The sequence below is a fragment of the Podarcis cretensis genome (genome assembly GCF_951804945.1).
Source record: "Podarcis cretensis genome assembly, chromosome: 8".
Lineage (NCBI taxonomy): Eukaryota > Metazoa > Chordata > Lepidosauria > Squamata > Lacertidae > Podarcis > Podarcis cretensis.
In genome coordinates, this window is record NC_137177.1 from 19,166,521 (window position 1) to 19,191,061 (window position 24,541).

General features: G+C 44.5%; 1 pseudogene across 1 annotated transcript; it reads left to right on the forward strand.

The window, feature by feature from the left end:
• The first annotated feature begins 18,352 nt into the window (after positions 1-18,352).
• On the forward strand, positions 18,353-24,317 carry LOC307223405 (free fatty acid receptor 2 pseudogene; annotated as a pseudogene). Its single transcript, XR_013843852.1, has 3 exons — positions 18,353-18,479; positions 21,700-21,781; positions 23,141-24,317. The product of XR_013843852.1 is annotated as a free fatty acid receptor 2 pseudogene (transcript).
• The last annotated feature ends 224 nt before the right edge of the window (positions 24,318-24,541 follow it).

The window sequence follows — 24,541 nt, forward strand, 5'->3', positions numbered from 1 at the left end:
AATCTAACACTGACTACTCCACCACACTAGGTCTCAGTGGAGACACAGAAATGATGGATACTGTTTTTCTCTTCCCTGGTTAGAAAATGAACTCATGCCACATATATAAGAAGAAACAGCCCAGTACAAGTGTTTGGCCTGAACACATGAGTGGGAAATGTGTGTAAGATTCCAAAGACCTGAGCAACAGGCTGTTCTTAAAGCCCCCCACATCACAACACCTTTTGACCTCCCAGTGTTTGGTGCAAAGGTCTAAGGGTGGATTCTAAGCACATTTGGGGAAACGGACTCCCTGGAGTGTAGGGGGTGGCAGAACATGTGTGGAAGGTAGGACTGGGTGACTGATGTCAATTAGATCTCCTTTGGAGCTGAATCTATCAAACCCACACTTTCCAAACTATATATGAATCCAAACACTTCCAATCCCTCAAGGAAACGGGTAATGCAAAAGACTAAAATAGTTTCTCTTATAGAAATCTGTCGTTGTTAGATGTATTGTGGTTTGCGGGTTTATTTATGTTTTCAAAGAAGTCACAAGCAAACTTGAATGTTCAAGGCACAGTAATGGTTCCCAGCATGTCACGAGGCCCCAAACCTGTATGACAAGATGGATGTCATGGTGTCAAGATGGGTGCTCTACGGGGAGGTGGTTTCAGGCATCAGGCCCACCAGGGGACCAACTCTGTGAAAAATTAATAATCAAAAATTGGATTACAATTTGGTCTTTATTTATTTTAGTTTTTTGTTTTAAATTGGATTATGATGTGGACATGTTGATTGGCTGCTTTTATTGGAAAATTAATAAAAATGATTTTTAAAAAACAAAACAAAGATGTCTGAAATGAGCACTCACACTTTACATTGTGGGTGCCCTTTGCAGGATCGTGCGCGGTGCTACTGTTCCCAGGGAACTTACTGGCAAACAGGGCCTGGCCTGCCTCTCAGTGTTAATTTTTGGAGGTTCACACCCAGCCTTAGTAGTCAATTGCTGGGAGGTGGGGCTAGTCCCTTATATATAAGGGGGTGGAGCTGACAGTATCTAGGCAGTCAGCTTAGGAGATTCACCCTCCCTACCCTCCCTTAGCTTAATGTTTTCTTGTTTGCAGGCTAACTTTTTCTTCCTGTTTAGTGGGCGCTGCTACGGTCTATGGCTGGTTGCTGTTGAAGGACCGGGAAGAAATTTCCCTGCATTGGCAGATTTTGTCTTCCCCATAGAAATCCATCACAACTTTGGCAGTTATGGTCTTGGGTGGAATCCTTTAGCCTCTTCTTCCCTATATGGGGGTCGGGCGTGAAGTGGTGACTCACCCCCCTGTGGCAGCGATTCCAGGGTCCCCCTCTTAAAGGGGTTATATATAATGGGTGTCACTGGCCATACACTGAAAGGTTGTCAGTGAACTACCCTGCATGCGGGGATATGGGCTGGGCTGCCTGCTACACTCACGTCTCACAGAGCACCCCCATATCCCATTTACCCTGATTTGCCCCAGTTCCCCCAGCTGGGGGGCTGGGAGGGATACAAACCCAAGGCCTAAGCCAAGATCTTCCTACATTCGGAAGTTTAATAAAGTTGTGGCTTAATTTTAATTCCATTTAACGTTGTCAGAGTCTTTATTCCTTCCTTATGATCCCTGGGAGCTGGGCCTGTTGCTGCATGGTCACGCAGATGCAATATGAGGGCTGGCAACATCAACCCCACCAAGTGGGAATCCTTGCAGATGACCACAATGCCTGGAGACAGTCAACTTGTGTACCCACAGTAGTGACTAGAGGAGGAATGACCACTGGGAGGAGCACAGAGAGAATAAACACCATGGTGCATCTTCAGCAGCACAACCGGACGCCTTCATCTGCCCCAGCTGCAACAAAACATGTCTCTCCCATATCGGCCTCTTGAGCCACAGCAGGCACTGCAACCTTCCAACAGTTTGACTCTGATCTTGCTTCTAGCTCACATGCATGAGGACTGGCACACAACCATGGCACATTGCATTCAAGCTTCATCCCAGCTGGGCTCACTTCCCACCACTGAACCTCCAAGACAGCTAAGCTACAAGCCTCTCCTGCTCCAAGAGATATTCTTGGCTTCTGTGTCAGCAGCCACAGCCAACACAGCGACAGTATAAGCAGAGATGTCCCTGATGTTTATGTGACCTCGGGTGACAGCTTCCAAGAAACTGCTCCAGAAGAGGACACCTACCCTGTGTGGCTTGTTCTCAGTTGGACTGAAGAGGAAATATCTGTAGAACCACTGGCATTTGTCCAAATCTTGTTCATCACAGCCAGGGTAGTCTGAGTTCTAAAATGGAAAGATTCTCAGGTTCCAACTATATGGGAATGGCTATAAATATACAGCACTGATATTCAGAGACCAGAGAGGAATGACTTCTCGGAGGAGCACTGTGAGAGAAAACGCCATGGTGTGCCTGTAGCAGCAAAACTGGAAGCCTTCATCTGTCCCACCTGCAACAAAACATGTCTCTCCCCTATCAGTCTCTACAGCCATAGCAGGCGCCGTAACTCTCCAATGGTTTGACTTTACCCTTGAAGGCACACTCTCCCATTGTCTCCTGAGACAGATGGATGCCAGCAACTGATATGCTGTCAGAACCATGAAGCAGGTCCCAAAAGCCCAAACCACTAAAACTGGAACTAAATTGGAACTAATCAATATGGGACTAATGCATTACTCACTTTTATTTCTGATCTTTAGTTTAGCTTTTATCTCATTTCTTAATCTTGTTTTACAGAAAGCTTTTTGAATGTTGCCATTTGTATTTTAATGTAAAGCACTTGGGGATTTTTTAAAAAATAAACTGTATTAAAATGTTACGAATTAAAAAGAATTGATCAGTAGTTCAGACACATTTTTAGCATGTCCACCAGATAAGTTTGGCCACTGCATCCTTAGTAGACCTCCTAACTTGGAAAAGGTAAAAAGGTGAAGGTAAAGGACCCCTGGACAGTTAAGACCAGTCAAAGGCAACTATGGGGTTGCAGTGCTCATCTTGCTTTCAGGCCAAGGGAGCCAGCATTTGTCCACAGACAGCTTTCTGCGTCATGCGGCCAGCATGACTAAACAGCTTCTGGCACAACGGGACACCGTGACGGAAACCAGAGTGCACACAAACACCATTTACCTTCCTGCTGCAGTGGTACCTATTTATCTACTTGCACTGGTGTACTTTCGAACTGCTAGGTTGGCAGGAGCTGGGACAGAGCAACGGGAGCTCACCCCGTCGCAGGGATTCAAACCGCTGACCTTCCAATAGGCAAGTCCAAGACGCTCAGTGGTTTAAACCACAGTGCCACCCGTGGAGGGCAGGCAAACTGAAGGTTTCCTTAGGCTGTATGTTAGCTTATTACGTGGTCTATGCAAGGAAGCATTCTTCGTGCAGATATTCTTGGCTTCTGCATCAGCACCCACAGTCAAAAGCAGGGACAGTAAATGCAGATTCCTCTGGTGTTTATGTGTCCTCAGATAACTTTACACAAACTGCTCCAGAAGAGGACACCTATAATCCAGAGTGAGCGTGGAAGTCTCTAGCAAAAGGGTGCAGAGGCGTTACAGCAGGAATGGGGAAACCGCAGCACACCAAATGAAGTTGGATTATAGCTCCCAAAACCCTTGACCATTGGTCACACTGTCCAGTGCTGGTGGGAGTTGGGCTCCATCAGCATGCAGAGAGCCATGCATTCCCCATCTCTGTGTTCCAACACAAGGGTAGGCAGAAAGGGGAAGGGGAGGTCGGAAGGGTAGGAAGCACTGTTAGAGCAGTCAGAGATGGGAGAGAGAGTCAATATATATATATATATATATATATATATATATATATATATGCAGTGCTTTTTTCTAGGGGGACGCAGGGGTATGCATACCCCTAAACATTTCGTGAATCTAAGCTTGGCCTCACTGAGGGGCAGTGTTTCAATATGACAGGAGAATGATAGTACCCCTAAACATTTTTTTAAATAGAAAAAAGCACTGTTTTACAATTTAAAATACTCATTTTACATCCTTAAGATATCAACGACTTCTCTTTCCATGGTTCATTTTACATATCATAAATCCCTTCATATTTTACAAAAACTATACCATTCAGTATTCCATTTTTGCATCCATCAAAACTTATTTACACTGTCGAATTTATCTTAATGCTGCCAGCATTTTCAGCTGTACACAATTATCTCCCATATATTCAATAAACGTTGAATATTGACTACTTAGGGGAATTCTTTACATAAATGTGTATATCTGTCAAAACCGCATACAAAATGTGTCAATGAGGAGGAAGTCTCCCTTAAATGTGGACAAATTGTCAGGCTGATTTAGAAAACAAGAACATACAAATTGCTACAGAAATGCAGCAAACTCAACTAGCAAACTGAGAAGATGCAAGAAACCAAAACTGACAGATTCACCCATCTCCAAGCAAGCTCTCTAAGACACCCTGCCAAATGCTCAGCCTTGACACACCCTGTAGCAGATATCTGATAAACTCATCCAGTTGAAACCTGTCATTACCTGGAGTGAAACGGTGTGGAAATGAGAAAAAGGTGCCACTTTTAGAGGAGTAAAGTATGATTAAATATAGCAGGGAAGTAGATCAGCTGTCTCTCATGAGATGAATCAGGGAGCTTCAAGACACCAGTGGAGGAAATGATGACTGTAGCATGAATTAATTTCACTGGAGTGAGAGGATGGGAAATGAAGCCATCACAATAATCACATGACGAGAAGGACAATTTTTCATTTCAATTGTTGAAACATAGCCAGAAAGTCTTCCTCCAAAAGACTTACTGGACCCCTGCCAACTGTCACTAAACTCTGTCCACCTCCTTGAACTGGGACGCTTCAATGTTGCAACACTCAGGCTAATAATAATCCAGGCTTTTGTCCAAACGTGGAAGTGAAACTTCTGCATTTAGTGCCTGCCTTGGTTTTTACAATTAATTCCTGGAAGGCGTAGAGCTTGTCTTACTTGGCATTAGAGAAATACAATCGAGGGATTGTGTCAATGCAGCCATCTTCAGATCCGATGTTGGTGAAGCAACAAGGAAGCTGCAAATAAAGTTGCCTGACTGGCAATTTTGTTTTCTCTCTTTTTTTCAATTGTACATTCAGTTCTCCATATTTCTGCATCGGTTTGCAATTAAATAAGAACAATTCTCAAGAAAATCCAGCAACATTTTAGTGTGAATTTCTTTTCATATGCATTCTCTACATGTAAGATACACATTTTAGCAAAGCGGTCTTCCCTGTGCTTGCAACTACTTAACATCTCATGTATTCGGTGGGAGTAGGTTCCGAGTTCTGTGGAAGAGCAAGCGATTTGCAGGCTGAAGTTCCCATGTTCACCCCTCGATATCTCCAGGGGTTTGTTATGTATGTGGGTGTTTTGTATGTATGAATTGTTGGTGTTTGTGTGAGAATATTTTCATTTATTTCTATTATTATTATTATTATTATTATTATTATTATTATTATGAAAAGCCACTTCCGACCTTGGGAGGAGGTGGTTTTGCTGGCTTCACAGCCCCAACACACACGCGGAGGCTGGCTCCCAGCCCCCATGCGACTTGGGGAATCCTTGGCCGCATCATCCCCTGGCCAACCAATCGGCTGGCCCAGGGGATGTGGCTTGCCTCATTTAAGGCAAGCGCGGCCGGGGATCTCCCTCTTTGGCCTCTCAGCTGCTGTGGTTTCCCACCCACCCACCCACCCACCCTTCAAGGTTCCCCTTCTGACCTTGCTATGGACCTCGGTTGGTCGCCGTTAAGGGGCCTGGTAGGATTTTTTTTTCGCTTCGCAAATTGGCACCAGCCATTTGGTTTCTCACCTACCTCGTAGCAAATCGTCACAACTTTCTCGGATTTGGTGGTTAGGCATTGGTAGGGGTATTGTTATGTAGATGTGGGGGGAGCACCATCACCTCCCCCAGATATTGAAGGGTAGTCCGGTAAAGCATTCCAGGGGGCGTGGCCTCGTCCGAAGCCTATGGAGGTCAGGGCCTAAAGAACACCACCGAGCGGTGACCCCGGGGGAGTGCCTAGTTGATGTGCATCAGCAGGGCTCCCCCTGCTGGTGTTAACCCTTCCCGGTCTTCAAGCAAACAGGCTGAAGCCGGATAGCCGGATAGGACCAATGCCTAAGCCAATACTGCTCATCAGCTGTAACCAATAAAGTTGTGGCCAATATTAGCCCATTAACCTAAAATAATGGTGTCACGTGTCTTTATTCCTACTGGTGGGAGGTGAGAACTCGCCACGCAATGTACTAACCATCCATCACCAGCTAGTCCCAAGGTGGGTTACAGCCATTTTTAAAAATTTGGAATTAAAAACTGGTAAAAAATTACACTCACAAGAACAGGGTGGGTCCTGAACAAACATGACTCTCGGATGTCCAAGGCTGTTTGCACCCTACTTGTCCTACGCTGCTGTTTTTAACAATGCCACTTCCGACATCAGGAGGAGGGGGTTTTGCGGTTCTCACAACCCATTCACACTCTCGCGGGGCTGACTACAGCCCCGCGAGAACAGGGGAATCCCGGGATCATTAGTATGCATTATTCATCGCGCCAGCCAATCGGCTGGCGGCGGGGGCGGGGCGAGTAAGGGGCATTTAAGGTCGGGATAGCCCATACTCGCCCCTTTCTTTCCTTCCAGCAGCTGCGGTTTCCCTCCCTCCCACCCTTTAGGTTCTAAGCTGGACTTTGCTATGGGCCTCGGCTGGTCGCCGCAAGGGGCCTGGTAGGAATTTTTCCATTTGGCTAATTGGCTATATTTTGGTTTTTTCGCCTACCTCGTAGCAAACGTCACAACTTCTTGGTTTTGGCGGTTAGGCATTGGCAGGGGTATTGTTATGCAAATGAGATGGGGGGGAGGAACGCCATCACCTCCCCCAAAATGCTGAAGGGTAGTTTGTTAAAGGACTCCGGGGGGCGTCGCCTCGTCCGAAACCTACGGAGGCTAGGGCCTAAAGCGCGCTCCCGAGCGGTAACCCCTCGGGGAGCGCCCAGGGATGTGCATCTCGGGGGCTCCCCCTGTTGGTGCTTAACCCTTCCCGGTTATACCGGTTAGTCTGATAGGGCCAATGCCTAAAGCCAATACCGCTCTTACCTGTAATCAATAAAGTTGTGGCCATTTTTCGCCCATTAATCTAAATTCCGTGTCCTGTGTCTTTATTTATTCCATTCAGTGGGAGGGGGCGGGAATAGACGCGCAAATGCAACCAGTTCTGTATAGATCAGAAGAGGCTGGCTAGAGTGGAGACCACCAACAATGGTTGCGTCCTAAACTGGTTTTGAGCCATCTCCAAGTTCCCAGAGTCCCACCCCTGGATTCCATAAAGAAGTTGTGGGGTGACTGTCCTGTCACACAGCTGGTGGTATTGAATGTCCACCCCCCCCCCCCCGGTCTGTATTTTTACCCAGTGCTGCTTCTGACACTTTTCCTTCTGTAATTGCTGCACATTGTGACCAGCTTCCTGTTTGAGAATGCACCCATCACCCCAAATATCTAAAGAAGTGCACATGCCTATATGCCCCATAGCCAGGGATGGTTGAGAGCTGCAGTCTAGCCACAGTTGGAGGGCCACAAGTTCCCAATTCCTTGATAAAGAACAGCTGGGTAAAGAATGAAGTGGGACATGACATCACTTCTAGTCACTCTGTGGTTGAAACTGAGGATTCCTGACAGTGGCTTAATGGCCACTAAGTGCTTGCCCTCCTAAGTTCTACTTTCCATGCAATTTCCCCAAACAACGTGCTCGCCAGTAAGATCCAGGCACCGTAAACATCCTTTCCTCATTTCTCCTAATGGAAGCTGGTTACAAAGTGCCGCTTAATCCCGGGAAGGCCAAACAAAGAAATGAGTGATATTGATTGGGGTCGGGTGCAGACTCCTCGGACTTAATGGGACTAAGTGAACTACTAGTCATCACTGTCAGATTGAAGAGATGCCTGTAGGCTAAGCTCACGGTCAGAAAACTCAAGAGAATCTAACCTCCCCTCGGGTGCCTGTGACTTTAAATCAAGCAAATTATCAGATTCAACAGGCTTTTCGTCTTTTTCCATTAATTCAGAATCACTATTATTCCCTGCTGCTGCTGCTGCTGCTGCTTCCTCTTCTTCCTCAGTATTATCTATACCGTCAGTATCATGGAAAACAGCAACTCCATTCCAATTTACAGTTTGTATCATGCTTCTGGTAATATGAAATTTGCCAGTTGCTGGTATGTAAATTCTGTACACCCCCTGCTGGTAGCCCATTAATTTTCCCTGAACACTACGCTCACCCAATTTCTGCTTAGCGGGATAATGCATAATTACATCTGATAATGCATAATTACATCTGAACCCCAAAATCTTTGGGCAGATTAGCATCGTGCAGATAAGTTTTAACCCCTGCCTGCAAGTCACGCTGCACAACTTCAACAAGCCCATTTTGCCAGGGACTTCGAGGGCAAGATAACTCATGAGTAGTCCCCTGCGCTTCCAGGAAATTCTCAAAAACCTCAGAAACAAATTCTCCGCCCTGGTCAGAAAACAGGTCCTTAATTGGTTTGTTAAAGTGTGTTTTTACCCAGTTGCAAAAAGCTTTGTACTTCTCAAATACTTGCGACTTTTCAGCTATTGCGTAAGTCCAACAATATCTACTATACTGGTCTATCAGGGTAAGCCAGTACTTAGAACCTCCTAATGATGGTGGGAGTGGCCCAACTAAATCACAATGTACATGTTCAAATGGCTCAGTTACTTTCCTATCTGAGCACCTACCCTTGCGTGCAACCTTAATCTTATTCTTGCAACAGGATAGACATTGCATAAAGAATTTACATGGTTTTAAGTTGAGGCCATTAACAATATTCTTTGTCTTAATTACATCAGCAAAATTCACGTGTCCTAAAAGTCTGTGCGCCTCATGGACACACCTGGAATGTGGCCTTACATTCCTCAACTCCTGGCTTGACTGTACTGCTCTGCAATTTATAGGTGATTGTGAGTAGGTGTGAAAATACAGTCTATATAAACCATCAGATTCCCGGGCATACAATACACGTTTGTTCCCTTTGAAAAACTCACACATTGACTTTAAGAAATGCACAGTTATGCCTTGATGAGCAAAACACCTTACTGACAATAAATTGTCTACTGACGGGCAGTAAATGCAGTTTGCTATCGTAATGTTTGAACAGTCAAGTTTAACAGTACCCCTGCCAAGCGACTGCAAGACTTGTGAATTGGCTAAATGTACATTACCAATTTCCTCTTCGAAAGAAATAAACAAGCTTTGATCATTGCAAACGTGCTGAGATGCTCCTGAGTTCACAATAAAAGAATTCCACTTGGCACCTTTAATTCTTTTACGATCTGTAGTCCGAGCATGAAAAGCTCGCGGCTCATTTCTGTCTTTACGAGATGTCGGCTGCTGGGCTGACGACCGTGACTGACGAACAGAAACAGACTTGGGAGTATTTTGCTTTCTTTTGGATCTGCAGTCCTTTGCAAAATGTCCCTGCTTATTGCAGAACCAACAACGCTTGGCAGCTTTAAATGCAGTCGTATCACCACAAGTTTGCATATGGCGTTCCTCATTCTTTCTGGAAATAGGAGTGCTTATGGCACAAGCCTCCCTCCTATCCAACTCACCCATTAATCTTGCCGTTACCCCTTCCACAGTTAATTGTGCTGGTGGAACGGCAGATATCTGGCTAGCTATACCATCAAAGTCCTCATTAAGGGAACAAAGGATGATAAAAACATACTGAATATCAGGTATCTCCATGTCCCTTCGAATTAATTTGCCGCGTATTGCCTCCAGACGTCTCAAGTGTGCTGCCAAATCACCACCAGGCTGCAACTTGGTCTGGTACAGCTGCTTGAAAAGCGTCAATGCAGATGCTGACTCTTTTCTAACATGCACTGCTGCAAGACTGTTCCACATTTCTTTGGCAGTTTTCTTATTTCTTATATAAACTAGTTGCTGGTCGCTGACTGCCAAATTAATTATCGCCCTGGCTTTTGCATCTCCTTTCGACCAAGCATTAGTTACAGGGTTAGGAGGGTCATCAGTTACATAGGTCCATACTTCTCTAGAGGTCAAAAGCGCCTCCACCTGAAAAGACCATAAACTATAGTTCTCATCTGTTAGCTGTGGGAAGACCAGAGCCTTCTCAGCTTCTGGAACCCGGTCAACCATTCTGGAACTCTTCCAGACCCACAAAAACTACGCTAACAGGAGAAGGAGTTTTCAAAACTTTCTCAGAGTCCAAAAATATGCAGTCATCCACTCAGCAGCTGGGCCCATAACCAAAGATGTTGGCTATTTGCAGTATGGTAGCGCTGCAGAGAGCTTGCTGGGGAGACCATGCATTAAAAAGGGACTCAAAAATAACTTAAACAAAGTTTTAATAAGAAAAACAAAAACTCCTTATACACTAAATACATCAACAACAAACCAGATCCAACCACCAACCCATCCCCCAGGGTAATGGGAGAGCTAGGTGCTGCTCCTTATATACTACACCCAATTGCTGACACAGTTTAATCAGTACAACTCAGCAGCGTGACATCACTTTGCCCATCTCCGATTCCCATATTGCCTCTCACAGTGGAGGTAGAACACAGCCGTCGTAGTTAATAGACATTGATAGCTGTGTTCTCCATTAATTTGTCCCATCCTTTTTAAAGACCATCCACGTTGGTAGTCGTCACTCCTTCCTGCAGAAATGTTGGGAGGACCTGACCAGCTCTGTGCATAGTTTATTTCTCTCCCATTGGAATAAAAGAGAGAAAAGCTGGTTCTAGGTAACTAGAATGAGTTGACTCTGCCTGTCATTGGCTCTGGGTCCATTTACTGTTGGTCTCTCTGCCTTATGCCCCACCAGTTCAATAACAACAGCCACTATTGTGATATATACTATTGTGATACACACACACACAAACATATATTAGTTTTTTAACATATCGTTTCCAACATTCATATAATATAATTTCTTGTCTTATACAATATTTTTGACTTCCGTCTGCTCCTCTGGTGATTTTCCATTTTTATCGCTAACACCAGTCCCTATTGTTAAACCAGGGGTGGACGTTGGTAATATGGTGAGTGCCCTGTGGAAGGTCAAAATTTGATACCCCTCTCCAAGCCCCTGCAATACCTTCCCAAAGCTGGGTAAGGGAGGCACTGGTCTTTGGTAAGGAGGCATGAGGGCTCTGACAGGGTCCTAGAGCCCTCCTCTTCCTTCCCAAAGCTTGAAAAGCGAAGGGGAAAGGAGGGGGAGGACTCTAGGACCCTGTCAGAGCCCTCACGCCTCCTTCCCAAAGCACAACTCTTACTAGGCTTCAGGAAGGAGGCAGGAAGGTGCACCCTTGACTCCTATGTCCCGTGCGGGGGAACCGGTAGCACTGCCTTAAATCTGCCTCTGATGAAACCACCGACCACACCTCACTTGGTGGGGGCACCCAGATATGGTTCATCTCACAATTTGGATTCCTTGGGGGGGGGGGGTTGGCTCTGGAGGACACACTGGCACCTGTGGGTGTTGGTGACCCATCACGAGGGAGTGGAATAGATCAAGTTCCAGAGCCTGAGAAACCCTGGCTTCACAAGGACACAGTGCGTTACTAGGAAAAACACAATTTCCTCAAAATGCATTGGAGGCACTCAGTCAAATCCAGTCTGCTCTCAGGATGTGGGCTATTTTAAGGTGTTTCCTCTTTTAGCCTAACCTAAAAGTAGAAGTTAAGTAATTTAGGGGAAGTCAACTCCAGTTTCTTGCTTCTTTGCAGTGCTTCCCAAATTGGCTTTCGTCAGGTGCATCACTGACTGGCTGCACAGTTCACCACCTGATCCCTGGCTCGTTGCCTGACCAGCAGTGGTGGATGAGGATCACCTCTGAGCCACCAGACAGGGAAGCTTTGTAAAGTGGAAAACAGCTGGCTCTTTCAGGTGTCAATGGGCTACCCCTGGCTAATAGCAGTGGAGTCTGGCTGTTAAGCAGAGGCTGTATGGCCACCTATCAGGGATGCTGTATTCGGGACTTCTGACATCAGCAGCTGGTTGGTCTAGAATACCTTTGAAGTCCCTTCCAGCAGTACAGTTATTTTTTTTTGGGGGGGGGGGTGTTTTGACAACTGAGTTTTCATGATTTTCTTTCTTCAAACACAGATGAATCTCAGTGGCAATACATCCCATGCCACATCCTTGTTTACAAGTTCTCCTTTGTCCTGCAAGCAAATGCTCTCTTCCTCCTCTGATGGCAGCAACGCTGCAGGCATGAAGGAGTTACAGGTGTGCTTGTCTTGTCTCCCCACAACCACCACTTTTTAAAATTTGCAACTGTAAAGATAAAAGGAAAAATAAACAATGGTGGTGGTGATTATAAGAACAGAAGCAACAAAAATCCATTCATACGTGTGTGTGTGTGTTTTAACATATCATTTTAAACAATTATTAAACATACTTTCATATCTTATACAATTTTTTTGACTTCCATCAATCACATCTGAAAATTTTCCAATCTTTTCACTTAATTTACATTTCTTACTTTCACTATTTCAGAAATATCATAACTAATATCTCTTCTTTCTCTTCTTTGCAATATTTCATATATTCCTCCTTACAAAACTTCTTGTAGTCCTACTAGTGTAATTTGTTGATTACAGTTGCTCTTCAAATAATTCGTATATTTCTTCCAATATTCTGTGAATCTCTGGTCCCACAGGTTTTGAAAACTTCCTGTCATTTCATCCAATTCTGCGTAGTCCATTAATTTTGTCTGCCATTCTTCTTTCATCAGGATTTCTTTTTGTTTCCATTTCTGGGCCAACACTTGCCACTGTTGTTGCGTATAAAAACAGTTTAATATCCTGTCTATTAATGTCCTCACTTATAATACCAAGTAAAAATGCTTCTGGTCTTTTTAAAAATGTATATTTCAACATCTTTTTCATCTCATTATATATCATTTCCCAGAAGTTTTTTACTGTACTTTCTTACATTCCCACCACATATGATAAAATGATACTTCTTTTTCTTTACATTTCCAACATTTATTACTTGTCTTACACATTTTAGCTAGTTTCACAGGTGTGATATACCAACAAAAATCCACTCCTAGCTGCCATTGGCAAGAAGACTTTCCCATGAATCCTGCATTAAACATGTATGTTAATGCAAGTTGTCCAAAGAGGTCTCCAAATGAAATTGACAATTATAAACCATCCCTTATAAGTGGCAAGATCTTCAAGCCACCATGGTGGATGGTCTGCAACAGTTCCTCTGAGCAGCTGTGGATTGCATTTTCCTTAGTCACCAAGTTACTCCAGAGACTATCCCCCCCAAAAAAAAAAAAAAATTGGCAGAAGGACTCCAGATGAGTTGCTGTTGTTGCCAGATGTATACAAGTCCCAGCGTCTGCTTTTCCAGAAACTCAATGCTGCAACAAGCCTTATAGAAAATATGTCACATGTGAACTCAAACAGGCTTCAACTACACTTCATTAAAAGGGCACATTCTCTTCTAAAATGGAAGGCACATCACTAGTTCCCTCTCATCTAACTACAGATTCTAGTTAGGGAATTGTGTTTGGTGATATCTATCATCAGTAATGTGGAACAGGAGCATGCGGTAACATAGATTCAGAGAAAACTGGTCTACTGGAATGTGCCGTCAGTGAGTCCTCACCCTAGGGGACACTGGCTGTTTGTTTCTTCCTTGGTCATAATGTCGCACTTCTGGAACTCATGAGTAAGGAGGACAGGGACAGAAGTAGAATTAGCTGGCTCTGCCTATCACTGGCTCTAGCTCTGCCCACTGTGGGCCTCTCTGCCTTTTGCCTACCAGCCCCTATGGGCACCAGTCACCACTGTATACATTTCTTTGAGGCATATACAGTGGTACCTCAGGTTAAGAACTTAATTCATTCCGGAGGTCCATTCTTAACCTCAAACTGTTCTTAACCTGAGGTATCACTTTAGCTAATGGGGTCTCCTGCTGCTGCCGTGCCGTCACTGCACGATTTCTGTTCTCATCCTGAAGCAAATTTCTTAACCCAAAGTACTATTTCTGGGTCTGTAACCTGAAGCGTCTGTGACCCAAGGTACCACTGTATATTCTGCCCATTGGCCAAAATGATGAGTTGTTGGCATCTGTCTGTCTCAAGAGACAGTGGAGTGGGTCTCCAGGGGCAAAGTTAAACCACTATGTTAGCAGCACCCCTCCAGGGTGTAAGTGACCATTTTGGAGTATAAGCCTGGGCTGTGTGTATGGGGCTCAAGGTCATAATCGAAATAGACATGATCAGGTTGTGGATGGACCTATCAAAGTCTACATGGGGTTTAGACTAGACATGCATGAGTCAGTCAGTTTCAGTTTCTTTTTGTAATCTTAAGTTCAGTTCTCCACATTCATTTGCCATTTTTTTAAAAGAAGTCCTCGTGGAAATTGATCACCATTTTAGTGTGACTTTTCCCCTAAAATAACATGTTTGAAGAAATGTAAGGTTATAAAAAGAATTCTGGGAAATGATATATAATAAATTGGGGGGGGGGGAATGATTAAAATAACTTTTGTTTAAAAAACCAGAAGCCTTTTTGTTAGGAATTATAGGTGCAGAAATAGCAAAGGAGTACAAAAGACTTTTTATGTACACAGCACCAGCTGCACGGATGCTCTCAGCCCAGAGATGGAAGGATGAAAAAGTTCCCACCAGATGGGAATGGCAGACCAAACTAATGGACTATGTGGAGATGGTGCAAATGACTGGGAAAATCAGAAACCAGGAAGAACAGAATTTCAATTAAGAACGGGGGAAATTTATAACTTACCTTGGAGACCACTGTAAACAGTTGAGCTCTTTAGCAGGATTTGAATAACACTTGTAATGTAACAAGAACTAGGTATGCAATGTATATATAAAAATTGAACTGACTTAAAATATGCAGCGGAAAAAGACTGGCAATGGAGCCCATGGAGGGGTGGAAGGAAGTCCAGAGATTCAGTCGAATCATTGTTTGCTTATTTTTTTAAAAAAAATATATTCATGAGTTTGTATGTAAATTTTAATTTGTAAAACTAAAATGTGTGTGTGTGTTTGCATGCCATTTTGTCCAATATAGATATTTTTGCAAAGGAATTTCTTCTAATAGAACGCATTCTTGTATGTTACTTTTACTAATATTCGCATTTTATGCACACTTTATCCTAGTGCATGCTTTTTTGTACAAAAGAGCCAGTGTGGTGTAGTGGTTAAGAGCGGTAGACTCGTAATCTGATGAACTGGGTTCGCTTCCCCGCTCCTCCACATGCAGCTGCTGGGTGGCCTTGGGCTAGTCACACTTCTCTGAAGTCTCTCAGCCCCACTCACCTCACAGAGTGTTTGTTGTGGGGCAGGAAGGGAAAGGAGATTGTTAGCCACTTTGAGACTCCTTAGGGTAGTGATAAAGCAGGATATCAAATCCAAACTCTTATTATTATTATTATTTGACTGGAGAACTGCACCGCAAAATTCAAAGACATGCACATTTTGAAAGCTGGCAATGTTTGCATTTTCATGTTGTTTTGTGAATTAAGCCAACTCACCTTTAAATGTGATGTGAATTGAATTTTTCCACCATCCCTAGATAGTCCACCTGTTCCTATTTTCATGCAGAATGTAAAGTTGGGGTGAGGGACTCCACATGATATTAAATTTTATGGAAAAATACAATTTCAAGGAAACAGCATGGTTATCCCTAGTATTTATATCAGAGCAGCCACACAATTCACTTAGCAGCAAAGATTCATCAAGTCCTGCTTCTCCATGGGTTCTAGCTCCTTGATTTTATGAAAAGCGTGTGATGGCAAAAAGAAGCCCACACGTGCTAGTCAAACCAGTCTGAAATAGTCTTGGAGGCTGGACCTTTATTTTTTTTAAAAAAAAAAAAAAGAGGGTGGAATGAAATGAGGGCAATGACAAAACTGAGGCGTTCAGGCCATTTTGTAAAGGAATCCACTGGATTATAAATTCTAAAGGGGGCTCCTGAGCTGATCCAAGTCATAATCTGCCAGGATCAAAACAGGCAAGTCTGCTTTGGAATCCATATTTTGTGTGTTTCCAATCCACCCTTCCCTGGACATGATACATAACGGGGGGGGGGGGGGAGAATGGAAGTGAGTAGGTAGAAGCAATCTCAATGCAAAGGTTTTAAAGTTGCCGGTCTTATAAGAGTCATTTAGCTGTGTCTATGAGGACCCTTGCTGTCTAGAAGGGAAGCAATGCCTCTCCATTGTCGCTGGTGGTTCTGGCTGCCTTGCCCTTGAATTAGAGCAGTCTCTGCTCAGAAGAACACACAGATCTCTCAAAAAAATAAAGCAGATTCAGGAGCAGAGCAGGTGGCAATGTCCATGTCATAAGGTCTCCTGTTACAGCTCTTCCATCGGGCACCTGACTTTGTGGAACTGAAGTCATATATCACATGCCCCTTAACTAGTCATCAGTGCATGAAAGGGGAATGAGAGATACTGCATGATTACCAAAAATGGCAATGAGAAATATAAAACATCTTGTTGCAGCTCGAGACTGTGAATTAAGTGTGCTCAAAAGATCCCCTGCTTTTAATCTGCTATGTTAAGTAACTCGCAGCACATTTCAGCTTCTTGGTTCATTCTCTGTAGCCCCAGACACAGAGAAGTTCCTCAGCTTAGGGGAACAACACAAGTTGTCAATGCAGAAGGTGCAAAATTCAATCCCTGGTTTCTTCACAAGTGACTGGGAAAGACCCCTGTCTGAAACCCTGGAATGTGTATTTCCAGTCAGTGTAGACATTGCTGAGTGAGATGGACCAAGCATCTCACTCAACGTAATGGGATGTTTTTACCACCTTGTGTTGTTCCTCAAAATCACTTTTTGCACTTGGTTGCTCTGCCTTTTTAGTCATGCCAGAAGGACCAATTACTTAACTTCTTTAATTCCAACATCACCAAGGAAGGGATAGCCAATGTGGTGCTATCTGCATGTCACCTGACTACAACTCCCATCATCCTTGATTATTGGTCATATTGGCTGAGGCTGGAGTTGGAGTCCAGCAGCATCTAGTGGACACCCCATTGGCTATGCCTGGTCTATCTCCCACAGTGACCAACCAACCAACCAACCAACCAACCAGATGCCTATGGGAAGCCTAAAGCGTCATCTAGTCCAATCCCCTGCAATGCAGGAAACTCAACTAAAGTGTCCATGACAGATGGCCATCCAACCTCTGCTTAAAAACCTCCAAGGAAGGAGAGTTCACAACCTCCTGAGAGAGACCGTTCCAATGTCAAACTGCTTTTACTGTCAGAAAGTTCCTCCTTATGTTTCATCAAAATCTCCTATCTTGTAACTTGAAGCCATTGGTTCAGGTCCTAGCCATCAGAACAGGAGAAAGCAAGCTTGCTCCATCTACCATGTAACAGCCCTTGATATACTATTTGAAGATGGCTATGATATCTCTTCTCAGTCTCCTATTTTCCAAGCTAAATATACCCAGCACCTTCAACCATTTCTCATAAGGCTTGGCTTCCAGATCATCTTGGTTGCCCTTCTCTGCACATGTTCCAGTTTGTCAATATCCTTCTTAAATTGTCTAGAACTGGACATAGTACTTGAGGTGTGGTCTGACCAAGGAATAAAAGATTGGTACTGCTTAAAACAAATTAAAAATCAAGACAAAACAAATCATTATAATAGGGTGGGTCCTGAACTAGACAACTCTAGCACCTGGCATGGGCATAGAGAGATGGATTGAGTTAGATCTTTGGTCCATGTAGCTCAGTACTGTCTACCTTGACTGGCAGAGACTCTCCAGGGTTTTGGGTAGGATCTTTCCCTAACCCTACCTGGAGATGCCAGAGATTGAACAAAGCAAATCAGGTGCTCTACCACTGTCTTCTACATCCAATGAAAATGACATAATGAAGGTGTTGGGTGCACCTCTTTGGAGAGGGAATTCCACAGCTTAGGGGCTGCTACGAAGAATCTTCTCTCTCTGGTTGCCACCACCACCCTAAATTTCTAAGGGCAACATAAATAGCCAAAACGTCTGACAATCTTAATATCCAGGAGGATCTGTATGAAAGACCTATTGAGTTCAGAAGGAGATGGAGCCCGGTGGCACTTTAAAAAAAATGAAGAACTTTTCCACTGTGGTCAAAATACAGTTCCTCCCACTCTGCCAAGTGATTTCTACGTAAATTGGTTCCATTGTAAAGACAATCTGGTTCCTTTTTCTACTGGTTAACTCAGTTGCCCAATACATCTGCTTCCACCACGCCCGCTCCCAAACACCACATAAAACTGTACCAGGCAGGTTTTAGGCTTCCAGATGGGGGTTACATGCATGTCCATCCACTTGCTTACACAGGTGGGAGCACAGACCAGCCATCGGAGAAGTCACTGCAGAAGGCTGTGGGTCTTTCTCAACAAAGTGGTATTTTTCTCAACAAGAACACAAGTAAGATTTGAAACTGTAACTCGGATTTATATTGCTTTTGAAAAAAGAGACATATAGTAAAAAAAAAGAAAGACAGAGAGACAAAGTTTGGTTCATTAATAGATCTTAACAGGAATTAATTGATATTCCTCATGTGAGAAGTATTTGCTCAGATGTCATAGGGAAGATTTTTTTTCCCCAAACAGGTTTCAAGATAGAGCCAGAAGTGCATTTTTCAGAGCACTGACATTTGAAATTTGACTGTAGAAGTAGGTAAAGGTAAAGGTAAAGGTACCCCTGCCCGTACGGGCCAGTCTTGACAGACTCTGGGGTTGTGCGCCCATCTCACTTAAGAGGCCAGGGGCCAGCGCTGTCCGGAGGCACTTCCGGGTCACGTGGCCAGCGTGACATCGCTGCTCTGGCGAGCCAGAGCCGCACACGGAAACGCCGTTTACCTTCCCGCTGGTAAGCGGTCCCTATTTATCTACTTGCACCCGGAGGTGCTTTCGAACTGCTAGGTTGGCAGGCGCTGGGACCGAGCAGCGGGAGCGCACCCCGCCGCAGGGATTCGAACCGCCGACCTTTTGATCGGCAAGTCCTAGGCGCTGAGGCTTTAACCCACAGCGCCACCTGCTTCCTGCATGCAAATAAGAAAACCTGTGTCCCTACTGAGTTATGCCTGGCATTATCTCTTTATAATTTAGCCTATGTTTGGTTAAGATTTACCGTTTTGAGTGGGAGTTTTTGTAGGAAGAGAGAGCCAATGAGGCAAATAGATGGAATGTAGCTGCTTTAGTTATAGTTATTTAGTGATTTGTTATGAGCTGTTGTGCTAAAGATTGTGTTATTTTATGGATTTTTAAAAATCTCATTTTGTTATGAATTGCTTTATTTGCATTTTTATGATTATATTTTGCTGCTGTTTTGATACATATCCTGTAACCAACTCTGCATTCTAAATAAGACTGGCATAATTTCACTAGCAAAAGCCCCTGAACCCAAAACATTTAAGAAGGACTGAAAGAGCATGCATTTGAATTTAGAACCCTCCATTTCGAAGGCAGTGATTTATTTCAATTCAGCTGCAGCAAAATGTAGAACTGTCACAGAGGTGGTGCTAAATTATCAAGCTAAATCATCAAAAAGAGACACTGCAGGGCCCAGATGCCTGGTCGCAATGCCACCCACCAGAAAATGTGAGCGGACTTTCTCAAGGCACTGTTTGGTCTCCAGTGGTCATCAAACATGATCTGGAAGTAAAGTCAAGACACAGTCCAAGGTTAATGTCACATGGGATTCACCAAAAGAGGTGGGCTGACAAGGAGCCAGAGAAATGTGTTGCTTCCAGCCAGCACACAATAATCACATCTTCTGGCAGTGAACAAATATCAGGAATGGGTTATTCATTAGTAGACCCCTTACTCACAAGTGGACTGACAACTCTGAGCCCATTGGTGCATATTGTGGCAATTCTCTTCAGCCTGGACCCAAAACCTTTGGCACTGGCCCTCTTGAAGACTGGGACGGTGGTGCCTTCACCTCCTCCTTCTTCTTCATCAGGTGTCAGCCTAAAAGGCTCCTCAAGGGGATCCTGGATATTGGATTCAAGGGGCTCTGCCTGCTCCTCAAGGATTCATCCTCTCAGGTTTCTGTGTTTGGCACCACCTCAAGGTGGCGCTGTGGGTTAAACCACTGAGCCTAGGACTTGCTGATCAGAAGGTTGGCGGTTCGAATCCCCGTGACGGGGTGAGCTCCTGTTACTCGGTCCCTGCTCCTGCCAACCTAGCAGTTCGAAAGCACGTCAAAATGTAAGTAGATAAATAGGTACTGCTCCGGCGGGAAGGTAAACAGTGTTTCAGTGCGCTGCTCTGGTTCGCCAGAAGCAGCTTAGTCATGCTGACCACATGACCCGGAAGCTGTACGCCGGCTCCCTCAGCAGTGGCGCCCGCCCTGTGGAACGCCCTTCCAGCAGATGTCAAAGCGATAAACAACTACCTGACATTCAGAAGACATCTTAAGGCAGCCCTGTTCAGGGAAGTTTTTAACGTGTGATTTTACTGTAATTTTGGTTTCTATGGAAGCCGCCCAGAGTGGCTGGGGAGGCCCAGCCAGATGGGCGGAGTATAAATTATTATTATTATTATTATTATTATTATTATTATTATTATTATGAGATGAGCACGACAACCCCAGAGTCGGCCATGACTGGACCTAATGATCAGGGGTCCCTTTACCTCTACCTTTACTGGGCTAGGAATGGCACCCTCCAAAGTCAATTATTATGGAGAAGGATTAAAAATTGTTTGATTTCCACATGATTTGTGCCTTTCCCTATGCAAGTCAATGGAGAGCTATCCATTGTATTTCCACCCCACCCACCCCACCCAAAATATCTATGGGAGAAGCTTGATCCCACCCACCACCAATGACCTTGGGGAAATAGGAACATTGCTGGTGGGGGGGGCATTTATACCACTCCAATCTTTCTTGGGAATCCATTCCCCACACAAACACCACCACCCAGCCCTTCATAATTCCTATTTTAACCACTCCAGCATGGTAAAGGCTTCAACCACTCTGGAGGACTGCCATGCCTACAAATTCCACTCACTTCTTTGAAAAGAAATGTTATAGCTGTTTTTAGATCTCCCATTGCAGTTGTATCTCGGAAGTCAAACAGAATCTGTTCCAGAATTCCATTCGATTTCTGAAACATTCGACTTCCAAAGCGCGGCTGGTGGAGTGAACCCTTACCTCTTTTAACCAGGGTTCATGTGCTTTGCTCATCCTTGGGGTAATCCAGAGCAGTCATTATGATGATTGATGGAAAATCCTCTTGGACATATTGTACTCCTCAGGGCCTCATATTATATTGATTTCAGAACTGCAAACTCCTAAAGACTCAAAATACACTGCAATTAATACAGTAAAAACCGGAGTCTGCATATAAGAATATGAGTCGAATATGCCCATTACCCATATACAGCAGTTAGCACTGATGAGCAAAATGCACCACCAGAAAAAGAAACATTAATCAAGCTAAAACAAACCACAGAGCTCAAAACAAACTCTCTGGCCACCATCTAGCCGGAAATTGCTTGCTAGTGAGGTTTTTTTTTCCTTTATCAACTTTAAGGAGTAGGTTGATTCTCCATATCCTCCAAAATACCACAGACTTTCTTCCCCTGGACAGATGTTTCAGTGAATGTAAAAATCTTGTCTCTTTGGTTTTGCAATACAGGCTTCAAACTGATCACTGGATTATCTCTGGAAAGAGCGTCATCTTGGCGAACAGACAGGGGTTCCTGAGTGGCAACGCAGATGTAAGTGTTTCCTTCCTTTCTTTAATGCAACCAGAACTGGGTATACCTCTTTTTAAATTATTCACAAAATACAGTGGTACCTCAGGTTACAGACGCTTCAGGTTAGAGACACTTCAGGTTACAAACTCCACTAACCCAGAAATTGTACCTCGGGTTAAGAACTTTACCTCAGGATGAGAACAGAAATCACATGCCGGCGGTGCAGCAGCAGCGGCAGGCCCCATTAGCTAAAGTGGTACCTCAGGTTAAGAACAGTTTCAGGTTAAGAACGGACCTCCAGAACGAATTAAGTTCTTAACCCGAGGTACCATGGATGGATGTCATTGGACTACAAATCCCATCGTCTCTTGGCCACTGTGAGAATATCTGTAGAGCACCATATTGGGTAAACTGATGGTGGTGTCTTCACTCCTTCTCTGAAGGTTCCAGTTCTTCATCAAGTGTCAGCCTAGAGGGCTTCACAAGGGGATCCTTGATACTGGATTCAGGGGTCTCTGCCTGCTCCTCTAGTTCTTTGTCTTCTGATTCATCCTCTCAGGATTCCGTGTTTGGCACTACCTCAGGGCTAAGAATGGCACCCTCCAAACACAATTATTTTGGAGAAGGATTTAAAACTTCCTGCAGCCAATTTGAAGGCGCAGAAGGATGTTCAGTTTCTGAAAGAACATTCAGAAACTGGAACACTCACTTCCAATTTTTGATTGTTTGGGAGTCGGAACATTCAAATCCCAAGAAGTTCGGAAGCTAAGGGACAACTGTATAGTTAATGGGGAGGAGGCAGGACTAAAAGATATCATGGTGCTCCAAAACAGATCAGATGGCTTCCTAGAACTCTGGATACAAGTCGAATTTTACAGTCGGTACCAACCCAAGATAGAGATATATTGCCATCTCCATGTCTCTGGAAGGACAGGGTGCAGAAAGAGGTCACATCTATCTCATACATTTAATTCTCCTAACTAGAGAAGAGATGCGAGAGAGAGAAATGAAAAGTTTCACAATGATTATTGTTGTTTACTTTATGTTTATTTGAGGTATTCATATACTGCTCAATCATTAGCATTTCTAAATGGTGTACATAACGGTGTTTTGAGGTGCATATGTTTTAATTTTACTAATCCTAATTTTACTAAGGATAAATTTCAAATGGTAAATAGTGATGTTTTCATGCAAGTTCATCTACATTTTGTTTTCTAGTTTATATTTTGCTCTTTCTCGCTGACTCAGAACATGCTGGAAGAAATGACCTCAGCCTCTGAGTGACTGCAAGAGAGGCTGCAAGCATATTCTGCCCCCTGGTGATTTCCTTGAGGGATAGGAATCAGGCTTCCTGATATTTTAATATCCTTCCTTTTACAGCAGAATGGCCACAAAGCCTCTTATCCTTGCCATCTACATCGTCACCTTCCTGACTGGCCTCCCTTCCAACCTGCTGGCTGGCTACGCCTTCTTGAGGAAAGTGCGCCAGAAGGCAACCCCCATGGATGTCTTCTTGCTCAACTTGACCATCTCTGATCTTATCCTTCTGCTGATTTTGCCCTTCAAGATGGCAGAGGCCTCTTCAGATGTCCCCTGGCCTCTCCCTGCCTTCCTTTGCCCCCTCACCAACTTCTGTTTCTACAGCAGCATTTACAGCAGCACCCTCTTCCTTACAGGGATCAGCATAGAGCGCTACCTGTGCATCGCCTACCCCATCAAGTTCAAGTCGGAACGTAGACTGACCTATGTAATAGTGGCCAGTCTCTTCTTCTGGTTTCTGGCTTGTTTCCACTGCAGCATCATCTACACTGTCCAATACCACCCCCAGGCCCAACCCATGTCTCACAACTCCACGTGTTATGAGTCATTCTCCAATGGCCAGCTTAAAATCCTCCTCCCTGTCCGACTGCAACTCTGCATTCTCCTCTTCTTCTTCCCTTTCATCATCACCCTTTTCTGCTACATTAGGGTCATTCGCATCCTGACCTCCTTGCCCCACATCAAACCCCAGAGGAAGAAACGGGCTGTGGGTCTGGCAGTGGCCACTCTGCTCAATTTTGCTGTTTGCTTTGGGCCCTTTAACATCTCTCACCTCGTGGGCTACATTCAGTTCTGGAGCCCTGAATGGAGGGTGTATGGCTTCCTCCTCAGCTCTTTCAATAGCACTTTGGACCCTGTCATCTTCTACTTCTCCTCCACTGCCATCCAACAAACCTTTGCTCACTGCTGGCAGGCAACACACTGCAAGCTGCTGACTCTTGCATCCTGGTGGTCTTTGCCTTGCTGCAGGACTGCTGGAGAACCCGACAAAGAAGCAGGAGCAGGTGGTATATCAACATCGGGTGAACTGGCAGGGGCTGCCATCCCTACAGAAGCCTCCTTTGTCCAAACTGCAAGGGCCTGTGAGATCAGAGCCTTGAGCCCCCAGCAAGAACAAGTGCTTCACGCAGGACTACAAGGCTACACAGAAGCCATCCTACATTGCCCAGAGCTGCAAGAGTATAAAGAACAGAACGGCGCAGATACAAATCTTCCAGATGGGTCAGATCTTTCCTAAATGGGAACTTGAACCTGTAATCTTGACATTTGAAATCTGAGACCTTGGGAGGTTGCTGTGGTCCAGATCATCTTCACTAGCATCAAAGATGTGATCGTGTAAATGGGTGGCAGGACAAGCCCCACACGCTTTGCTGCCTCCTTCCAAATCCACCTACAGAAGGCAGTTGGTCTGACGTTTGGAGCTTACCTCAAGACTGGCGACAGGCAGAGTCTTCCACAACA